This window comes from Mastigoproctus giganteus, chromosome 2, assembly GCF_048544385.1.
Source record: "Mastigoproctus giganteus isolate SK-2022 chromosome 2, ASM4854438v1, whole genome shotgun sequence".
Taxonomy (NCBI): Eukaryota; Metazoa; Arthropoda; class Arachnida; order Uropygi; family Thelyphonidae; genus Mastigoproctus; species Mastigoproctus giganteus.
Genome location: NC_143576.1, coordinates 179,499,562 through 179,517,136, shown reverse-complemented (window position 1 = coordinate 179,517,136; position 17,575 = coordinate 179,499,562). Strand labels below are relative to the sequence as shown.

General features: G+C 36.2%; 1 protein-coding gene across 2 annotated transcripts in view; it reads left to right on the top strand.

Moving 5' to 3' along the window:
- The first annotated feature begins 465 nt into the window (after nucleotides 1–465).
- LOC150089792 (uncharacterized) overlaps nucleotides 466–17,575 on the top strand; it is a 44,673-nt gene continuing 27,563 nt past the window's right edge. The window contains exon 1 of one of the 2 annotated variants that reach the window (XM_090368818.1): nucleotides 466–557. The gene's annotated coding sequence lies outside the window, so the exon portion shown is untranslated. Of the gene's footprint in view, nucleotides 558–16,961; nucleotides 17,061–17,575 lie in introns of those variants that run through there. The other variant, XM_090368817.1, reaches the window with a different exon arrangement.

The window sequence follows — 17,575 nt, the reverse complement described above, 5'->3', positions numbered from 1 at the left end:
AAGTATATTTCCAAAAGATTATTCTCACAGATTATTCATCATTAAGCCTCAACTAACCATTTTACTATTAGCGCCATCGCCGGTTGGATTATTTAGAACATTTTCTGCTAGGACAGCTAAAGCCACGAAGTGCTATAACCTTAGTGACCCCAGCACAAAATAAAAACCGAATTTTCACCTAAATATTCATACATCTACCGTCGGGAGAGAACGACAAATTATGGAACCCACGAGTACTCTGGAAACAGGATACATTAAAACTTTGTGCTTAAACTACAGTGCTTATTCTAAAGAATATAGTTTTTTTTATGTATGACCTAGTTTTTAAAAATGATTGAATCTTAAGTTACGTAATTTCCATTTTTTTTTTCCAGATATAAGGCACGCTGTTTTAGTCCAGAAATTCTTCATTTCTCAAAAAAAGCAACCCATATAGAGAGAACGATTCCTGACATCTTAAGCGAAGATGTTGAAGTTACTTTCATTTTCAGTCCTTTTCAGTTTGACACTTTGTGATATCTACGAGTTTAGTAGATCGGTCCAGTGCGCTAGATGTTGTGAGTAATATATAAAATTACGTAAATATAACTAACATTTTCACTTCCAAAAACCTTTTTGGAGTAATCTTAATATAAATAATGGAAAAACTTATATATATATCCTAGAGAAATCATAAGTCAAAGTAAAATGAAATTATCATAAAATCCAAGAATCGAGATGTAAGAAATGTGACCAAGTTTTCAGTAGTGCAAGTCCTCATTGTTCATTATTCAATTATTCGTCCTTTCATTAATTTTTCGGCATTTATCAAATCACATACACATCGCGGTCACTGATAGAGCACATTTGACCACATTGATTTTAAATAAGTTGAGTTTTGGGCATTTATTGAGAATTTCTCAATTTCTTATAAATTCCTTTGGAACGTTAATGTTACTTTCAATTATTTAAATATTTTCAAGAATAATAGTAAAATTATAGTAACCTTATAATACCGTGATAAATCTGACTGAAAAATGAATAGCAAATGTTTAGAAAACGGTACTTACCTTGTATAAATCTGCAATAAATTTTTTTGGTAGATGGTGGTTAAATTTAGGTTGGAAGAAGCATTAAAAAGAACTAAGGCGGGGCCAATTGGCACCACCGGTCTTCGCTCTTTTTTTTCATTTACGTCTTTTAACCTCTTTATGACAACGAAGGATTGGAGATCTGCATTTCTACTTCCTTGCGCTTATTTTTAAAATCTGTTTAAAATATTTTCACCCCATTCCCCGCCTTAGTTCTTTTTAATGCTTCTTCCAACCTAAATTTAACCACCATCTACCAAAACAATTTATTGCAGATTTATAAAAGATGAGTACCGTTTTCTAAGCATTTTCTATTCATTTTCAAGAATAATTTAAAAATCCTGCAATATATTCAGAGATTTTAATAACCTTCTTACTATTATTAACTTTTCGGGTCATGATAAAAATTCTTAATAAGATTCCTGCTTCATGAAAAAGGCGTCTTTTGGAAACGTGCGCCTTCTTGAACATTTATCGAATATGGAATTCCTGCTAAAAGAACTTGACAAAGAGAAAGAAAACCAAATTAAACAACTGAAAATCAGTTATTTCTGAAAAAAATAAAGCCGGAATATCTGAGTCTCTACATAAATAACTTGTTACTTTTTTTGTTAATTTATAGCTTACGTTACATGAAATTTATTCTGAGAAGAAGATAGTTGCGATTCGAGATCACTAATTAGGTGGGCGAGAGAGTAACGCATGCATAGATTATGGAGAGGATTGCATCGACCGGCCATATTATTATTCATTTCCTTCACTGTTGTCGGAACGCAACCACAACGAAAAGCGAGAATTTTCTGTGTAACTTTCACTCATTTCTGCATAGCAAATTCAATGGAAAAATTCGGTGAAACACAAGCAGTTTCTCTTGTCATCTCAAAGGCTTTCGATCGTGTTTGGCATAAAGGTCTTCTAAACAAGCATCCATATTATTGTTTGCCAATTGTTTTTAGTAATTGGTTATCCAGTTTTCTCTCTGATCCCTCACTAAGTGATAGTAGATGGCTCTCTGTCTTCTACCTTCTCCACTAATGCTGGTGTCATCCAAGGTTCAATTCTTTCCCCAACACTTTTCCTCATATATATATAAATGACCTTCTTCCATTGACTGGAAATCCTATCCATAGTTTTGCCGATAATAGCACATTGCATTCCACTTTCCATTTTGAGAAACCTTGCCCTGTTCAATCAGCTACCAATTCCTTAAATGTCGATTTTCAGGTAATTCTCCAGTGAGGCAAAGACAACATAGCGGATTTCAACCCTATTAAAACTCAGTCTTGTCTTATATCCCGCAAAACGGATTCTTCTGCCCTTATGCTTATCTTTAGTGACACTCCGATTTCTAGGCAAAATATTATATCTCTTTTGGGGATTACCATGACTTCTAATCTCTCTTGGCAAAACACATTAAAAATATTGTTTCCTCTGTATCTAAAAAACTTGATTTTCCCTTTCGCTGTCGGCATCACCTTTCTTCCAAACAGCTGCTCACTCTGTATAAATCGCAAATCCGCCCTGCCATGGAATATTGTTCCCACATCTGGTGTGGTGCCCCTAAAACCTCACGCAGGCTTCTTGATTCCATTCAGAAGACGGCAATTAGGTTAATTAATGATTCATCTCTAACAGAGTCTCTCCTCTCGGCTGTCTCATAGATGTTGCATGCCTCTTGTACAGATACTTCCATGGGCACTGTTCTTCTGAATTGGCTTCTATAATTCCCCTCTCTCTTTCAAAACAATCCGAATACGTGCTGCCACCAGCCAACATCCATTTATTGTCCAACTTCAAACTCACAGAACCAACTTTTCTTCTTCCTCGTTTATTCATTCAACTGCCATTTCCTGGAACAACCTTCCTTCATACATATTTCTTGAAAATTACAGTTTACAGAAGTTCAAGTCCAATATCATCAAATATCTTCTTTTGTCTTCTCAACCTCCAACCCAAGCACGGTACTAAGTACAACAGGTACTAATACCTCTCGTGTTTGTGGTTACATAAAAAAAAATGACTGAAACTCCAACGAATAAGTATTGTAGTTGCACTCTGCCAATTTCTTTAAAAAAAAAGCTGATAAAAAAGCTGAATATTCGAAACTACCAAATTCTAGTTGTTTTCTTCAGACGCTGTGATATTAAAATAAAAGTTTACACGTCTCCACGTCTCAGCAGCATAGGTCATTATAGAGAACAAATATGCACTATTTATCAGCGTTTTACACTTTATAGGAACTTCTCTAGTCCATAACAGGTTATTAACATTACAGAAGAAACTCTGACTACCTGCTATTCTAGTTATTTCCATATCTAGCCTGCCATCCTTTATTAATAAACTCCCTGGATTCTTAAACTTATCCACCATCTCCAACATTTCTTTCTTCAATTTTACACCTTTTGCAATCAACCCTACCCCTCTTTCCATCACCATTTCTTTGCTTTTCTGGTCACTTATTATCTTTAGACTACTCTCACCAACTACTCTTTCCCAATGCGTTAGTTTCACTTCACGTTCTTCCCCCTAGTTTACTCAAAGGACAACATCATCTGGAAACACGGCTGTTCCATTATATTTTTTACCATCCTGCAAGGATATTGTCCCTGACTGCAATAAATAGTACTGGTGAAATAAAATACCCTGTTGAAAACCCTTGGACAATGAAAACTAATCTGAATCCCCGACGTTTGTCCTCGCATAACTTTTACACTTTAAATACATGTTTTTAACCTTCACTACTTCCTCCCTATCTTACCATTTTCTCCAAACTTTCCCATACTTTTTCTCTTTTCACACTATGATATGCCTTTTCAAGGTCTAAGAATACCAGAAAAAAAGCTGTCAGCAAACTCCCTAGCAATTTAATCTTTGAACTTTCTCTTCTAAATCAATGCTCTTCGTATATCATTCTCTCTTCTGTTTTAGTCCTTAAACTTGTCTCAAGAATTTGCTCAAAGATTTCAGCACAGTGGCATAATAGGGCGATTCCCTGTAGTGTTTGAATTCTATTATGAACTCTTTCTTAAAAATTGGTAAAATGATTCTTCTTGTCCAATCACCTGGCATTCTTTTCTCTTTCGAAACTAGGCTGATAATATCATAAATTCATTTAGTCCAATACTGCCACCACCCCTAGTAACTTCCACTGGTAACTCATCTATTCCAGGTGATACGTGAACAATAAACATACACATATTATTTTTAATTTCTTTTACCCGTTCTTGACAACACATACTTGTACGTTTGTTCCTTCTAATATTTCAAGCTTTTTTCAAGTTACAAATATGATCAATCTGTTTGTCAGGTTTATCAATTTCTTTGTCAGGTTAACTGGTATTTTATTGCCGAGGTTCATAGGTCATGTACAAATTTTCTTTGATAATAGGCTCACTTAGTAATCCGTTCATAATGGTGACGTGTTTTCTATTCTCTGTAATACGTTGTTTTGAAGCAATATATTTTCAATTTCAAATTTGAAGCAATATATTTTCTGTTTCTTCATTCTCGTTTTTCAACTTACAATTAGTAGTCTGAATTTAAAATTTGATGATCTCAGAAGCCTATTTACAGTTTCCAAGTTATATTCATTAGAAGGTACAGATAGTTTGTCGGCAGGACCATTTATCTGTACCTTATTTAGTTTTCACTTTATTTATTCTATTGGTCTACATTGTATCACAAATGACTTGCCTTTATACACTATGATAGTACTTCAGAACAACACCCATACTCAGAACTACACCATGGACAGCAGTAGTTAGCAGACTGCTTTATCTTTTAATATTAACAAAATTGACAATTATCACGTGACTTAAAGGGTAAGATTATTTTCTGATCTCAAAGAAAACTGATGTGTTTTTATGACTCTGAATGCTTCCTTGGATTTTAGCCTCATCTTACCTTCTAGATATTCTTTCTTTCTTTGTCAAGAAGCCTGTCTTTTCCTTTCATATATGTTTGTTGTGCAGTAACTTTTAAGTTTATAATAAAAAATCTTAATGTTCACAGCAGAATAAACTTTGCATTTCCCATGTATCATACTTCTCTTAAACAAATGATAAGACCAATAGGTGAGACTTTGTTTCACCTTTTCCCTGGTGAAACAAAGAGTGAGGATGATACGATCATATTTTAATTAAATGAAAGATTATTGCGATGCCATTTGCTTGCAAGTGGTGCAACACCAGGCAACTCATTATGATAACAAAGTTTGTTTTCCACTGACAATTAAATTAACTAAGCAGTTGAAATCCTACTAATTCAAAAATATATGAAAGGTAAGATAGTCCACTTAACTTTGTACAATTACTGTTTTGCTTTTATTAAATTCATTTTTTTAATATTGAGTTATTAAGCGCATGCGGTCTGAGTGGATAGGTGATACCACTGTACTTTTTCAATACATTTCACCACTGTACTTTTTCAATACATTTTACCAGTCCTTTCCAAACTTTTTGACGCAGTTACTACGATGTTCCAAATAATTATTCGACACACAACCAAGAATTTACAATCATTTGATACCACACCTTTTTTATTTCGAACTAATGGTAAATGCAATTTATGCAACTTAACTTGTTTCGGACCACAAGAATGATATGGAAATTAGAGTGAAAGCAAAAACTTTTCAGACGACGCAACGGTACGGTAAGTTCGCTACTATGTATTATGAAGTGAAACTTTTCTTATGAAGTGAAAAGGAACAGTTCTTCATGTGACTGACAGACTTTTGTCCCAGACTTTTGCAAGTGGTGCAACACCAGGCAACTCATTATGATAACAAAGTTTGTTTTCCACTGACAGAAGAAGTATTAAACTCGGTTTCAACTTAAATTGATTGAAAGAGAAAGATGCGCTGCAAACTCTCGTCACAAAAAAAAACGGTATTATGTATTAATACACCATACTTCCAACTGTACCCTATAACCATCTGGTTTTGTTACAATAAGATAAAAATATAATTAAAAAATATGTATCAGTCTTTTTAACTGATTCATTTTTATAAATTTATCTATTTAATATTTTGCCTAAAACTACTCATCAACAGTTTCCTTTTTCTGAGAAGCAGATAGTTTTTAGATCGCAGTATTGACGATAAAACTTCACATGTTGTCGTTCACGTTTTTTTAATGTGTACTCCATCGCGGACACAAATAAAAAGACATCGGTCCCTAGAGTAACCTCGTGTGAGAAGCACCCTCGGAAAAATAAAATATAATTAAAAGGGAAAACATTCTTCCATAAAACTGCACACATTCAACAGACAGACTCGTTTATATAAAGTTAAATTCAAATACCGTAATAATTCTATTAATGTCAATTCTTTTAATAATTATATTAATGTCAATTCTTTTAATAATTATATTAATGTCAATTCTTTTAATAATTCTATTAAAGTTAAATTATATTTTTGAACGTCAGGTTATTATATAAAACTGTTTAAATGTTTTTTTCTTTGTTTATCAACCTAGGGTGAAACAGTGTGTAGTTGTCTATTTGTAAAGTACAATACCACTTCAACAAATGAGTAAAAAACTCAATTCCGACTTATCTTTAGCGAAAATTTTACATTTAGTAACCCAGTAATTTTTCAAATAGGCGAAAGCACCTGCCCATCAGATTAGTTATGAAACATAATAATAATTGTAAGGATAAAAATGTATTTGCTACTCACAAATATTTGCAAAGGAATAAACTATTTTTTTTTAACTAAGGGAACTGCAACTTACGTGTTAGTCTTTCTCTGTAAGATAATAGACTTTCCGAAAATCGAGACTTATAAGCTATGGACAAACTACAGAACTTGTTTCCGTATACTGCGGTTCATTCCATATACATACAGGAAATGACACAATATATAAAGCATCATTTTATGTAAATCTTTCAATGCGAAACAACACCGCCTTTTGCGAAATTTATAGTGAATATTCAGAACAGACCTATCAGATCAGATTGCTCATATTTATATTCCTTCCGGTGTGTGAAATAAACAGAACACATTCTGAATACGAAAACATCTCTATGCACATATACACGTTTCAAAAATATATATAATTCGTTGTTTACAGATACCATATTTCAAACGAATATTTTTAAAACTTGTACCATTTCTGATTGCACAACAACTGCATTTATTTCATAAACATTCACTGCTTTTCAGTTTTGAACTAAATTGGCAGCTTTTACTTAGCAAAAGCGACAGCCACTGCGATCACTTTTATTAGGATTCATTAGGTCATCTAAAAGACATGAATCATTTTATAAGGATTCATATCTTAGTTAATCTGAAAATCGAAAACTTGAGAATTAATTTTAAAATGCAAAATCTGTATGTGGGGTTTTAATAGTTATACTTTTAATACTTTAACTGAATCGAAAGTGGTGTTATTAATCGCTATTCCGAATCTATATAATTATCCGAAGTACGTGCAATACTTTTCTATTTAAACTGGCCTCTCGTCTCCTTATGACGTTAGGCATCGTTTTTCAATCTTTTTCAGACACACACACACACACACACACACACACACACACACACACACACACACACACACACACACACACACACACACACACACACACACACACACACCTCTTTCATATTGGAGGTAGAGGCAACAGACCAAAAAATAATCTTAAAAACTATACGTGGAATTGTACAAATAACTGATTTTTAAATACATTTAGCAAATGTTATACACCTTAGTTTGTTATAGCCATACCTGTACTCCCCCGCTGTTAATGAGACTGTTACCTACCGCAAAATTATCATGTTTCATTTTCGATTCTCGCGGACTACTTTCAAAATCGTAAGTGGCCATCGAATCACAATTTCGGATACTCTTGTATAATGGATCCATTGCTGTATTAATGGCATCATGTAATTTCTTTGAGATCATTGAACACCATAAACTATCTGTGTTTTTCTCTCATTACAGTCGAGCAGCACGCTGTCATCTTGAATAGTTTGACCACAGTAAAACCTGCTGTTCTCTATTTCTAATGCTCTGAGAGAATAAATCAACTTATCAATTAATAACGTCCAAATTTAAACTGCGTTTACATAAACCTCTCTCTCTCTCTCTCTCTCTCTCTCTCTCTCTATCTCTCTCGGCTTTTTCTATTCTAGCGTTAAACCCCTCTTTATCCTACGCCACACTCGATGCATTATGATTATTATTTCTCTTCAAAATCATCCATCTATGGAACTGGACCTGTATAGCTTCGGTTTACGTCCAGCGTTAATTCGTTTGAGTGACAGCAGTTGTCGCCACGATCTGCCTCGGTCGTGACATCGAAATTGGGATAGGTAGACCCGCCCGATGAAGCGATGTCTTGGTGTTTATTATTATTATTTTTTTCTTATTATAATTATAATTATTATACCAGTCTCCCAGCGTGATGGAGAGGCGTCCCCGTCTCGCCAAAGGGGACTTGAACGGGGGCCCATCAGGTTGGTAGTTTAGTGTCGTTACCACTGGGTCATCGCTCTCGGTGGTAATGACGCTTTCACCTGATTTAATGATCAGGAGAAATCGCCTTTCACAGATTCATCAACTGATGAGAGTTCTCTACGGATTTTCTCTCTGTAAATCTTATCTTCGCTGAATTAACCGGATGGATGCTTAATTTGTTGAAGATTTCTAGGATATTGGCACAAAACATACCTATCAGAGAATTAAGATTGGTAATAATTAGCGAAAGAGGGAAGCAAGAGTCAAGATAATCTCTTCTCGCCATCTTTTGTCCAGAGATTAAGATGTTACAATTGGAGCATCTATATCCCCCCCCCGTTAGGATAACTGGTAAAGTGAGGCTAATTTTTGAGTCATCAGATATTTCCAGGGAGTGGTGTCCAGATTTCCTTTGAGGATAGAATTGGAAAAATTAACAGGTTGCCTACCACCCTGTTCATTCATCCCATAACCAATATTCTAATCCGATGTACTTATTCAGGTAAGAGGCTGGTGCAGAAGAGCACATTTCAGAAGCGTAAAGCGGTATAGGTGTAAGACACCTCCGGATCAGGTCTCCCACTCCTGGGTTTTTCCACCCAGATCTGGGTTTTTTCATTTTCATCTGGGTTGATAGGTTTTTTTCACAAAAATATCTCATTATCTGGGTTTTTTCGGTAATTTTTAATTTTAAGTCAAAATTTATTTTTATTTCTTGTAAATACAATAAAATTTAATACATTTAATAACAGTTTACAATTTTCTTAATTTTATATTCTAACAATACTGATCATAATTTGTAATATCTCAAGTGCTTGTACAAAATACTACAAATGTAAAAGGATTTCAAAGTTTTCGCAGGGTTCTACACTATGAAATTACGCTTACATGTTCATACATGTAAGCATACATGTTCGTGTTACTAACATGTATGCGCAGCCTATTGAGCAGGTGGTCTTTACTTCACAGTCTTTCGTGATCGTTCGTGGTATTATTGCATTATTTGGTGTGATTTTTACATTTATGCGTGTACTACATACAGTGATATAATAAATTGAAATTGTAGTGACTATTTCTATTTTATGTTAATGGTTAGTGATTTATTTTTTATTTTATAGAACATTTTAAATAAGATAACTGCTAACTAGCCATACCCACAATGTCGGAAACTTGTTCCCCACAGAGAAAAATGAGTAAACGGTGGTATACTCAAAATTTTAGAAATGAATGGTTAGAAGATCCGGAATTAAAGGATTGGTTGAAAGAAGACAGTAATGAAAAAGGTGCGTCTTACTGTATTTGTTGTGAAATGAAATTAAAGAATGCCAATAAATCGATGTTACTAGCGCATAAAAATACAGTTAAACATAAAAAAAGTGCAAATATTGCTAAGACAAGTTCAACGTTAGACATTCTTCACAAAACGTAAACCTACGGAGAATGAAGAAGTAGCAAAGGCAGAGTTAACAATTTCTGCACTCATTTCTGAGCATAATATTCCATTTGCGCTATGTGATCACCTTATAGAAGCATGTAAGTAAGCATTTCATGATAGCAATATTACAAAACAGTTCAGATCAAGGCGACTAAGGTCACTTATCTTATACAAGATGGCATAGCCTATCATGAAAAAATATACATTTCTAACATATGCAGAAACAAGTTTTCAATGATAATAGATGAAAGTACAGATTTATCGTTATCGCAAGTTCTAGCTGTTGTTGTTAGATATTTTGATATTCAAAAACTTGATGTTGTAGATGTGTTACTTGACACTGTTTGTGTCGAAAATGGTACTTCAGAAGGGCTTTATCAAGCTGTAAAAGATCTTTTCATAGAAAAAAACATTCAAATAAGTAATCTCGTTGGCTTTGGAAGTGATAATTGTGCCACTATGATGGGTACTAAGAGTGGGTTCCAGTCATTGCTAAAAACAGGATGTACCATCAGTATTTATAATGAGATGTGTTTGCCATTCTTTTGCATTATGTGCTAGTCATTCAGTCAAGGAACTACCATCATATCTAGAAATATTTATAAAAGATATCTATTGTTATTTTCCCCATAGTAGTAAAGGTTATTGAAGCCTACGTTCGAGCAGTGCTGACGTCCTAAAACGTGCTCCTCCAATATCTGTAATATTTCAGTGCCACAGTAACCCTATGGCTTAAGTTTAATACCTTCCGACGCGGATTTAAGTCACCAATCCAGATCTTTAAGTGATTCCGGACAGAAGATACAAGGTAAAAAGATATTTATGATTTTAATATTAGCTATATCAAAAGCCAACAGCGCTCTACGTGCCTTTTGTGTCCCGTGCCTTAATCATTAGCTTCTCTCAAGGTCGTCCGTGCGAGCTTCCCCTCACTGCGTGGGCTGATTGTTTTGAAGCTGAAAGAACCCCTCTCTTCGTCCTTGGGAGTCCCGACCTAACAGAGTGAATTCCTTACTAGAATTATCAACCATTCACTAACTAACAGCCCTATTCGGCAACATGGAAAAAGTGGCAAAGCGCCTATCGGGCATAAACACCACAGTGATCCCACAATGCAACCACCGCGACATACCCGAAAGTAAGGGTAAGGCCGCCCAAGAAAACAAATCTTCCGATAGCCACGATTTTTCAAGGGCATCTCCCCGCAAGAGCGAAGTCTCGGAATGCACAATCAATCGTATGAAACACACGAGAATGAGTCGCAAACTCAAATCTGTCCGCAGCGAAACGAAATCAAAACGCAAGATTGCAATAACCCCCCAACTCCTGAAAGAAAACAACTTGGATTGTAGTAGTCAAACCAAAAATATTAAAGCAGCACCGACAGCGAACAGCAGAACGTCAGCCACACCCAAACTACCCAGCTTAATGACGATACGGAAAGAAATAACACTGCTAAAAACTCATGTAGCAAAGAAAGAAAAAGAATTCGCGGGACAGATTTTGAAGGTGCAGGAGGATGATTGGAAAAGAAAAACAATAGCAATCGAGGAAGCATCTACAAAATTGTGTGAAGTCCTCGGGACAATCGCTCGCACCCTTCAGGAAATAAGTGCTGAACGCTGTCTCTGCACTAATGACCGCTGCATAGTCACAAAACGGGATGCAGCCACGCAGACAACACCCCTTGAGTCTGCCGAACTGCTTACACAAAAAGAGAAGATGCACAATAAGAATCCCTTTAGGGTTGCTAAAGAAAATGAAAGCGCCCTTGAAACTCTTCTAATCAAATCAGATTACTGCAAGTTCCTTAAATCACTTGAGAATCGGGATCAGAAGAAGAAAAGCGACAAACGTCCACAGGAAGTAAACAAAGCCACCCGTGTAGTGAACCACACTAATAAGTTGACTCTGTTTCACGAAAGAAATGATCATATTGTACCACACGACAGACATGACCAAGCTACTGAACCGAGAATCGCTGACCAGAGATGTGTTTCGAGAAGCAAGAGCCCCGCCCCATTTTCTCCCCCACTAGAAGGCAACAAAAGAATTCCAACAACATTAGTCAACAAGCGATTATCAAAGACTCACCCTAGTAAACAGACGCTCGCAGAGAAATATGACATCTCTGTCGCTTTGCCCAGAACCAAGATATTTGTCTCCCGGTTTGGACCCTCAACAAGCCCCGATTCCATAAAGAGAATGTTTCTTGTGGAACACAATGTCCGCATTGAAGTAAAACAGCTTAAAACTAGGCAAACTGGCTACGCCTCATTTCTAGTAAGATGTTCACCCACTGCCTACGAAAAAGTTCTGGATCCCGACTTCTGGCCTCCAGGCATACTTATCAGACCTTTCTCTGACGAAAAAAGGCCATCCCCTCAGCAATCCCTGCTTACTCGTCCTCTACAATAGCAATCATCTATTCCAAAAAACCTCCATCCATGCCACACAATCAGGGTCTTCTCGCAAAATGTGCGCAGCATTGTTAACAAATTGGCCCCTCTGCAATCTCTCCTCCTGCTCGACGAATATGATTTCGTCTGTATCCAGGAAACTTGGCTTAACCATGGAAGACAACTCACCCACTTGGCCACTCCTCACCATTACAAAAATGTTTGCAACGGCAGGGACCTCAAACGTGGAGGTGGCGTCCCCATCATTTACAAAGACATCCATCACCTTGTGTGTGCACAACTCAGCGACTCCCCTGCATTTGAAGCCATTTCTGCAATTTTTACAGTTAAAGAAGTGAGAACTCAAGTTGTAGCGGTATATTTACCTCCTGACCATAATCCCGACACAAGGGATGAGCTAACTACCTGGATTATAACCCACCTCAAGCCTCACATGCTCACCTTTGTTTTAGGAGATTTCAACATGCCCTCCCCAAGACACGAAGCTGCTTTGAAGGACGTCGTACGCTCCTTCTCATCTCTAGGCCTTAGACTAACCCATACGCAACCTACAAGACGACATCAAAACCTAGACCTCTTATTTCATAACCTTGACCATCTTACTCTCACAACGCCGATTTTTAAGTTTGCATCAGATCACCTCCCAATTTCCTTTGATAGTGAATGTCTATGTTCTCCCCGACAACTTGAACAACATGACCATAAAGTATCCCAACTCAAGATCTTCTCATTAAAATATATGCAACCTCAAATCATCCTACAAAGACTAAAAGCTACAGACTGGAAAAAAATTGCTGCTAGCCATCCTGATCAAACGCTTACCAATTTAGCAAACTTGTTAAAAGACATCGCCTGTGAAGGAGCCTCCAAATCTGTACGCCTGTCTCCAAGGACCAAGAACTGGTTTATCAGCGACGCAAAACTCGCCTTCATCATGAAACAGAAACTATACAGGAAATGGCAAAAAACACGGGATCTAGCCGACTACCAACTCTATAAAAAACATCGGGCACGCTTCCTACGCATTCGGAGGAAGGCGCGGAATGACTGGATTGCACACAGAATGAAACTTGGGAAAAGAATCTTCACCAACAAGAATCAACAGTCCCCCATGTCCACTGACACCTTCCTTGCATGGGCTAACTCGCTCGCAACTAAGCCCCTATCTGCCCCAAACCCCTTTATTCGGGTTAATCCACGAGCTAACCAGACATCACTGGATAAAACAGCCATCACAAAAGAACGCCTTACTGAGGTCATCAACAGTCTTTCCAACAAGTCTACCACTGGCCCGGATGGATTCCCTATTTTCATGGTTAAACTGTGCGGTGTATATATCATTGATCTCTTGCTTGATGCATTCAATTCCGTCCTCGTAACAGGAGTTTACCCTGCTATCTGGAACACATATTATGTTTCTTCAGTTCCAAAAAAGTCTAACCCAAAATTGCCTAATGACTACAGACCAATTTCTGTAGGATGCACTTTTCTCAAAATCTTGGAAAAAGCCATACTTCCTGCTCTCATCCATCACATGTTCGGCCACAAACCTCCATACCTCCATAGTGTACTACCTGGACGTTCCACGATCACCAACCTCTTGTACACACTGTTCAGAATTGAAAGTACCTTAAGCAACAAAGAGCAACTGGATATTGTGTTTCTCGACATTAAGGCGGCCTTTGACAATCTGTCCACCCATGCATTATGCACCATACTGTGCAACTATTTCAAAATCTCTGGCAACATCTTAGTTCTCCTTAGGAAACTCCTTCAGTCCAGGATCCTATGGATCAGAAATCAAAACCATAATCACCACATTCTCTGCTCCAGAGGGCTCCCCCAAGGGGGCGTTCTCTCTGCCGCCCTCTTCGCCGCATCTTTAGAACCCTTCCTATCAAACCGTACTAATTTTACCACCTACGCAGATGATATTAAGTTCTTCGTCATCACAAAATGCCCCCAGTCTCTCCAGTCTATTACTGTGAGCTCCAACCGACAGCTACATGAACTGGAAAACTACCTTCATGCGATTGGGCTCTCCATTAATAAAGAGAAAACTGCACAACTCTCTCTCACCAAGAAGAAAAATACCAACGATGTGGACATCATTATTGCGAATTCTCCAGTTAAAAAAGTCACCCAACATAAAGATTTGGGTATCATCTGGGACAAAGACCTCACCTTCTTGCCTCACTTTAATGCCACTCGAACGAAAACATATTCGGCTTTATGGGCAGTAAAACAAGAGATCTCCAACTTCCATAACCCGGACCTTATCATCAAATACATTCTTCGTTGTATTTTCCCAATTCCATTATATGCCTCGACTATATGGTCCTCAGCACCCTCATCATACCAAGCCAGGTTCCTCTCCCTGGAATTCTGGATCTTGAAATGGCTAAATAGGGTTGCTGGGCTAACACCTACAATCTCAAAATCTGTTCTGGTCACCAATCTTAATACGCTTCCTTGGAGGTATCACATCATCTCTAGGAACCTTCTTACCCTCTCTCAGCTTCTATCCGGAAAACTGAGGTCACCCGATATTTGGGATATCATCGCCAGACCGTCCGACAGGAGAAGATGCCAGTCCAACACCTCCCCATACAGATCGAAGCTACGTAGCATGTCCTCCTTGGACAACATGTTTCCACACAACTCCTTCCAAATATTTAACAGATTAGCCATAGACGCTGAGAAACTTTGCAAGGACAGAACCTACAGATCTTCATTCTTGCAGACATGTATGCCTTAGTCATGCTCTAGGTGGACTCTTTGTGTACCGCAATATCCACGCTTCGATGTATCCGGATGCACTTTTATTTGTTGTAACTTTATGATTTTGTACTTGTTGTAACTTTATGTTTTTGTACTTGTTGTTACTTTATGTTTTTGTATTTGTTATAACTTTATGTTTTTGTATCTTCACCAGTGGCTGTTTAAGGCCGTATATAGTATCTGGCTCTGTATGCAATGCATATGTCTGTATTTTATATTTTTTTCTCTGTATATAACTCATGTCCTCTAGCTGCATAGCTGTAAAAGGACATTTCTTCGGAAATAAATTGATATTAATAATAATAATAATAATAATAAAAGATTAAACGAGTTCAAAATGATTCAAGATGTTGTAGATACTGCTAAGCATAAAATCCCCAAATTAGCACAAGCACGTTGGGTATCCCGTGGCAATGTAATAAAAATTATTATTGAGCAGGGGATGCGTTAGTTCTTTATTTTCAGTCTCAATCAAAAATTGACAAAATCGATGGTGCAGGGAATATTTACAATACTATGATCACCAAAGGAACTAAGCATATGTTGTTGTTTTAGGATATGTACTGGAGAAAATAAACTGCTTGAATATTGAATTTCAATCTGAGCATTTCAGATTGCACTTACTTCATTCAATGGTTTCAATTGAGTATAAAAATATTCTTAGTTTTTTCATAAAAGAAGAAGTCATTACTTCGTGCAAGCTGGTTGAAATTGATCCAAGCAATGTAATAAATCATAAGCCTCGGAATAAAATATATTTGGAAGGCCATTGTATGGCCTTATTAAATTCAACACCACTTGGTGACAGTGACAGCAGGTTTAAAAATGATTGTTTAAAATTTCTTGTTGAACTTTTTATGTAAATCCGAAAAAGATTTCCTCTAAATGATGATGGAATTATTGCCAGTCTCAATGTTCTTGACCCAGCAATGATATATGATCGTGCCAATTCGCCATCCTCAATTTTCCATTTAGCAATGCAGTTCCCTCACCTTGTTTCTGAAGACAAACTAGATCTAGATGATGAATGGAGATCATTTCGTTTAAATCAAGATTTAGATTTCTCTTACAAAACCATCCCTGAGTTTTGGTATCTGTTACGTAATGAAAAAGATCGCTTTAATAATTCTAAATATGAGATTTTATCTAACTTTATGACCAGTCTAACTATTTTACCTCACTCTTCGGCAAGCGTAGAAAGAATCTTCTCCGAAGTAAACCATATAAAAACAAAAGCCACAAACTCCCTTAAACTAGAAACTGTGAAAAATCGACTAATGGCAAAACAGGCGATAAATAGATCTAATCAAAATTGCTATACGTGGAAACCTAAATCAGAATTGGTAAAAGAAGTCATACAAGGAACTTGTCATAAAAGATACGAAGAATGTTTGAAAAAAATGAAAGAACTTCAAAAAATAAATGGAGGGAACTGAATGGGAAGAAAATTCTGATTACAATTAAATAAAAGATATTTTCGCATGGTAAGTTTTATCTTATTTGTGTTGCTATAATATATGGTGAAAACTAGGTTTTTTTTGGAGTGGGAGCCCTGATTGTATCGGTAAACAACGAATTATAATTTCGAAACGTGTAAATGTGCATAGAGACGTTTTCGTATTCAGAATTTGTTCTGTTTATTTCACACACCGGAAGGAATATAAATATACACAATCTGATTTGACAGGGCTGTTCTGAATAATCACTATAAATTTCGCAAAAGGCGGTGTTGTTTCGCTTTGAAATATTTACATAAAATGATGCTTTATATGTTTTGTCGTTTCCTGTATGTTCATGGAATGAATCGCAGTATACGAAAACAAGATTTGTAGTTTGTCCATAGCTCATGAGTCTCGATTTTCGGAAAGTCTATTAGCTTTCAGAGAAAGGCTAACACGTAAGTTGCAGTTCCCTTCTTTAAAAAAAAAAATAGTTTATTCCTTTTCAAATATTTGTGAGTAGCAAATACATTTTTATCTTTACAATTATTATTATGTTTCATAACTAAACTGATGGGCAGGTGCTTTCGCCTATTTTAAAAATTATTGGGTTGCTTAATGTAAAATTTTCGCTAAAGATAAGTCGGAATTGAGTCTTTTAGACTGATTTATTGCTATAAGTTGCTCTGGTATTGTACCTTACAAATAGACCCTACACATTGTTTCACCCTAGGTTGATAAACAAAGAAAAACCCATTTAAACAGTTTTATATAATAACTTATATCTAAGTTTACAATTAAATCAATGATTACAATTAAATAAAAGCTGAAAATCGAAATTTTATATTCTAACAATACTGATCATAATTAATTTTAAATTATATTCAAAAATGTAATTTATCTTTAATAGAATTATTAAAAGAATTGACATTAATAGAATTATTATTTGAATTTAACTTTATATAAACGAATC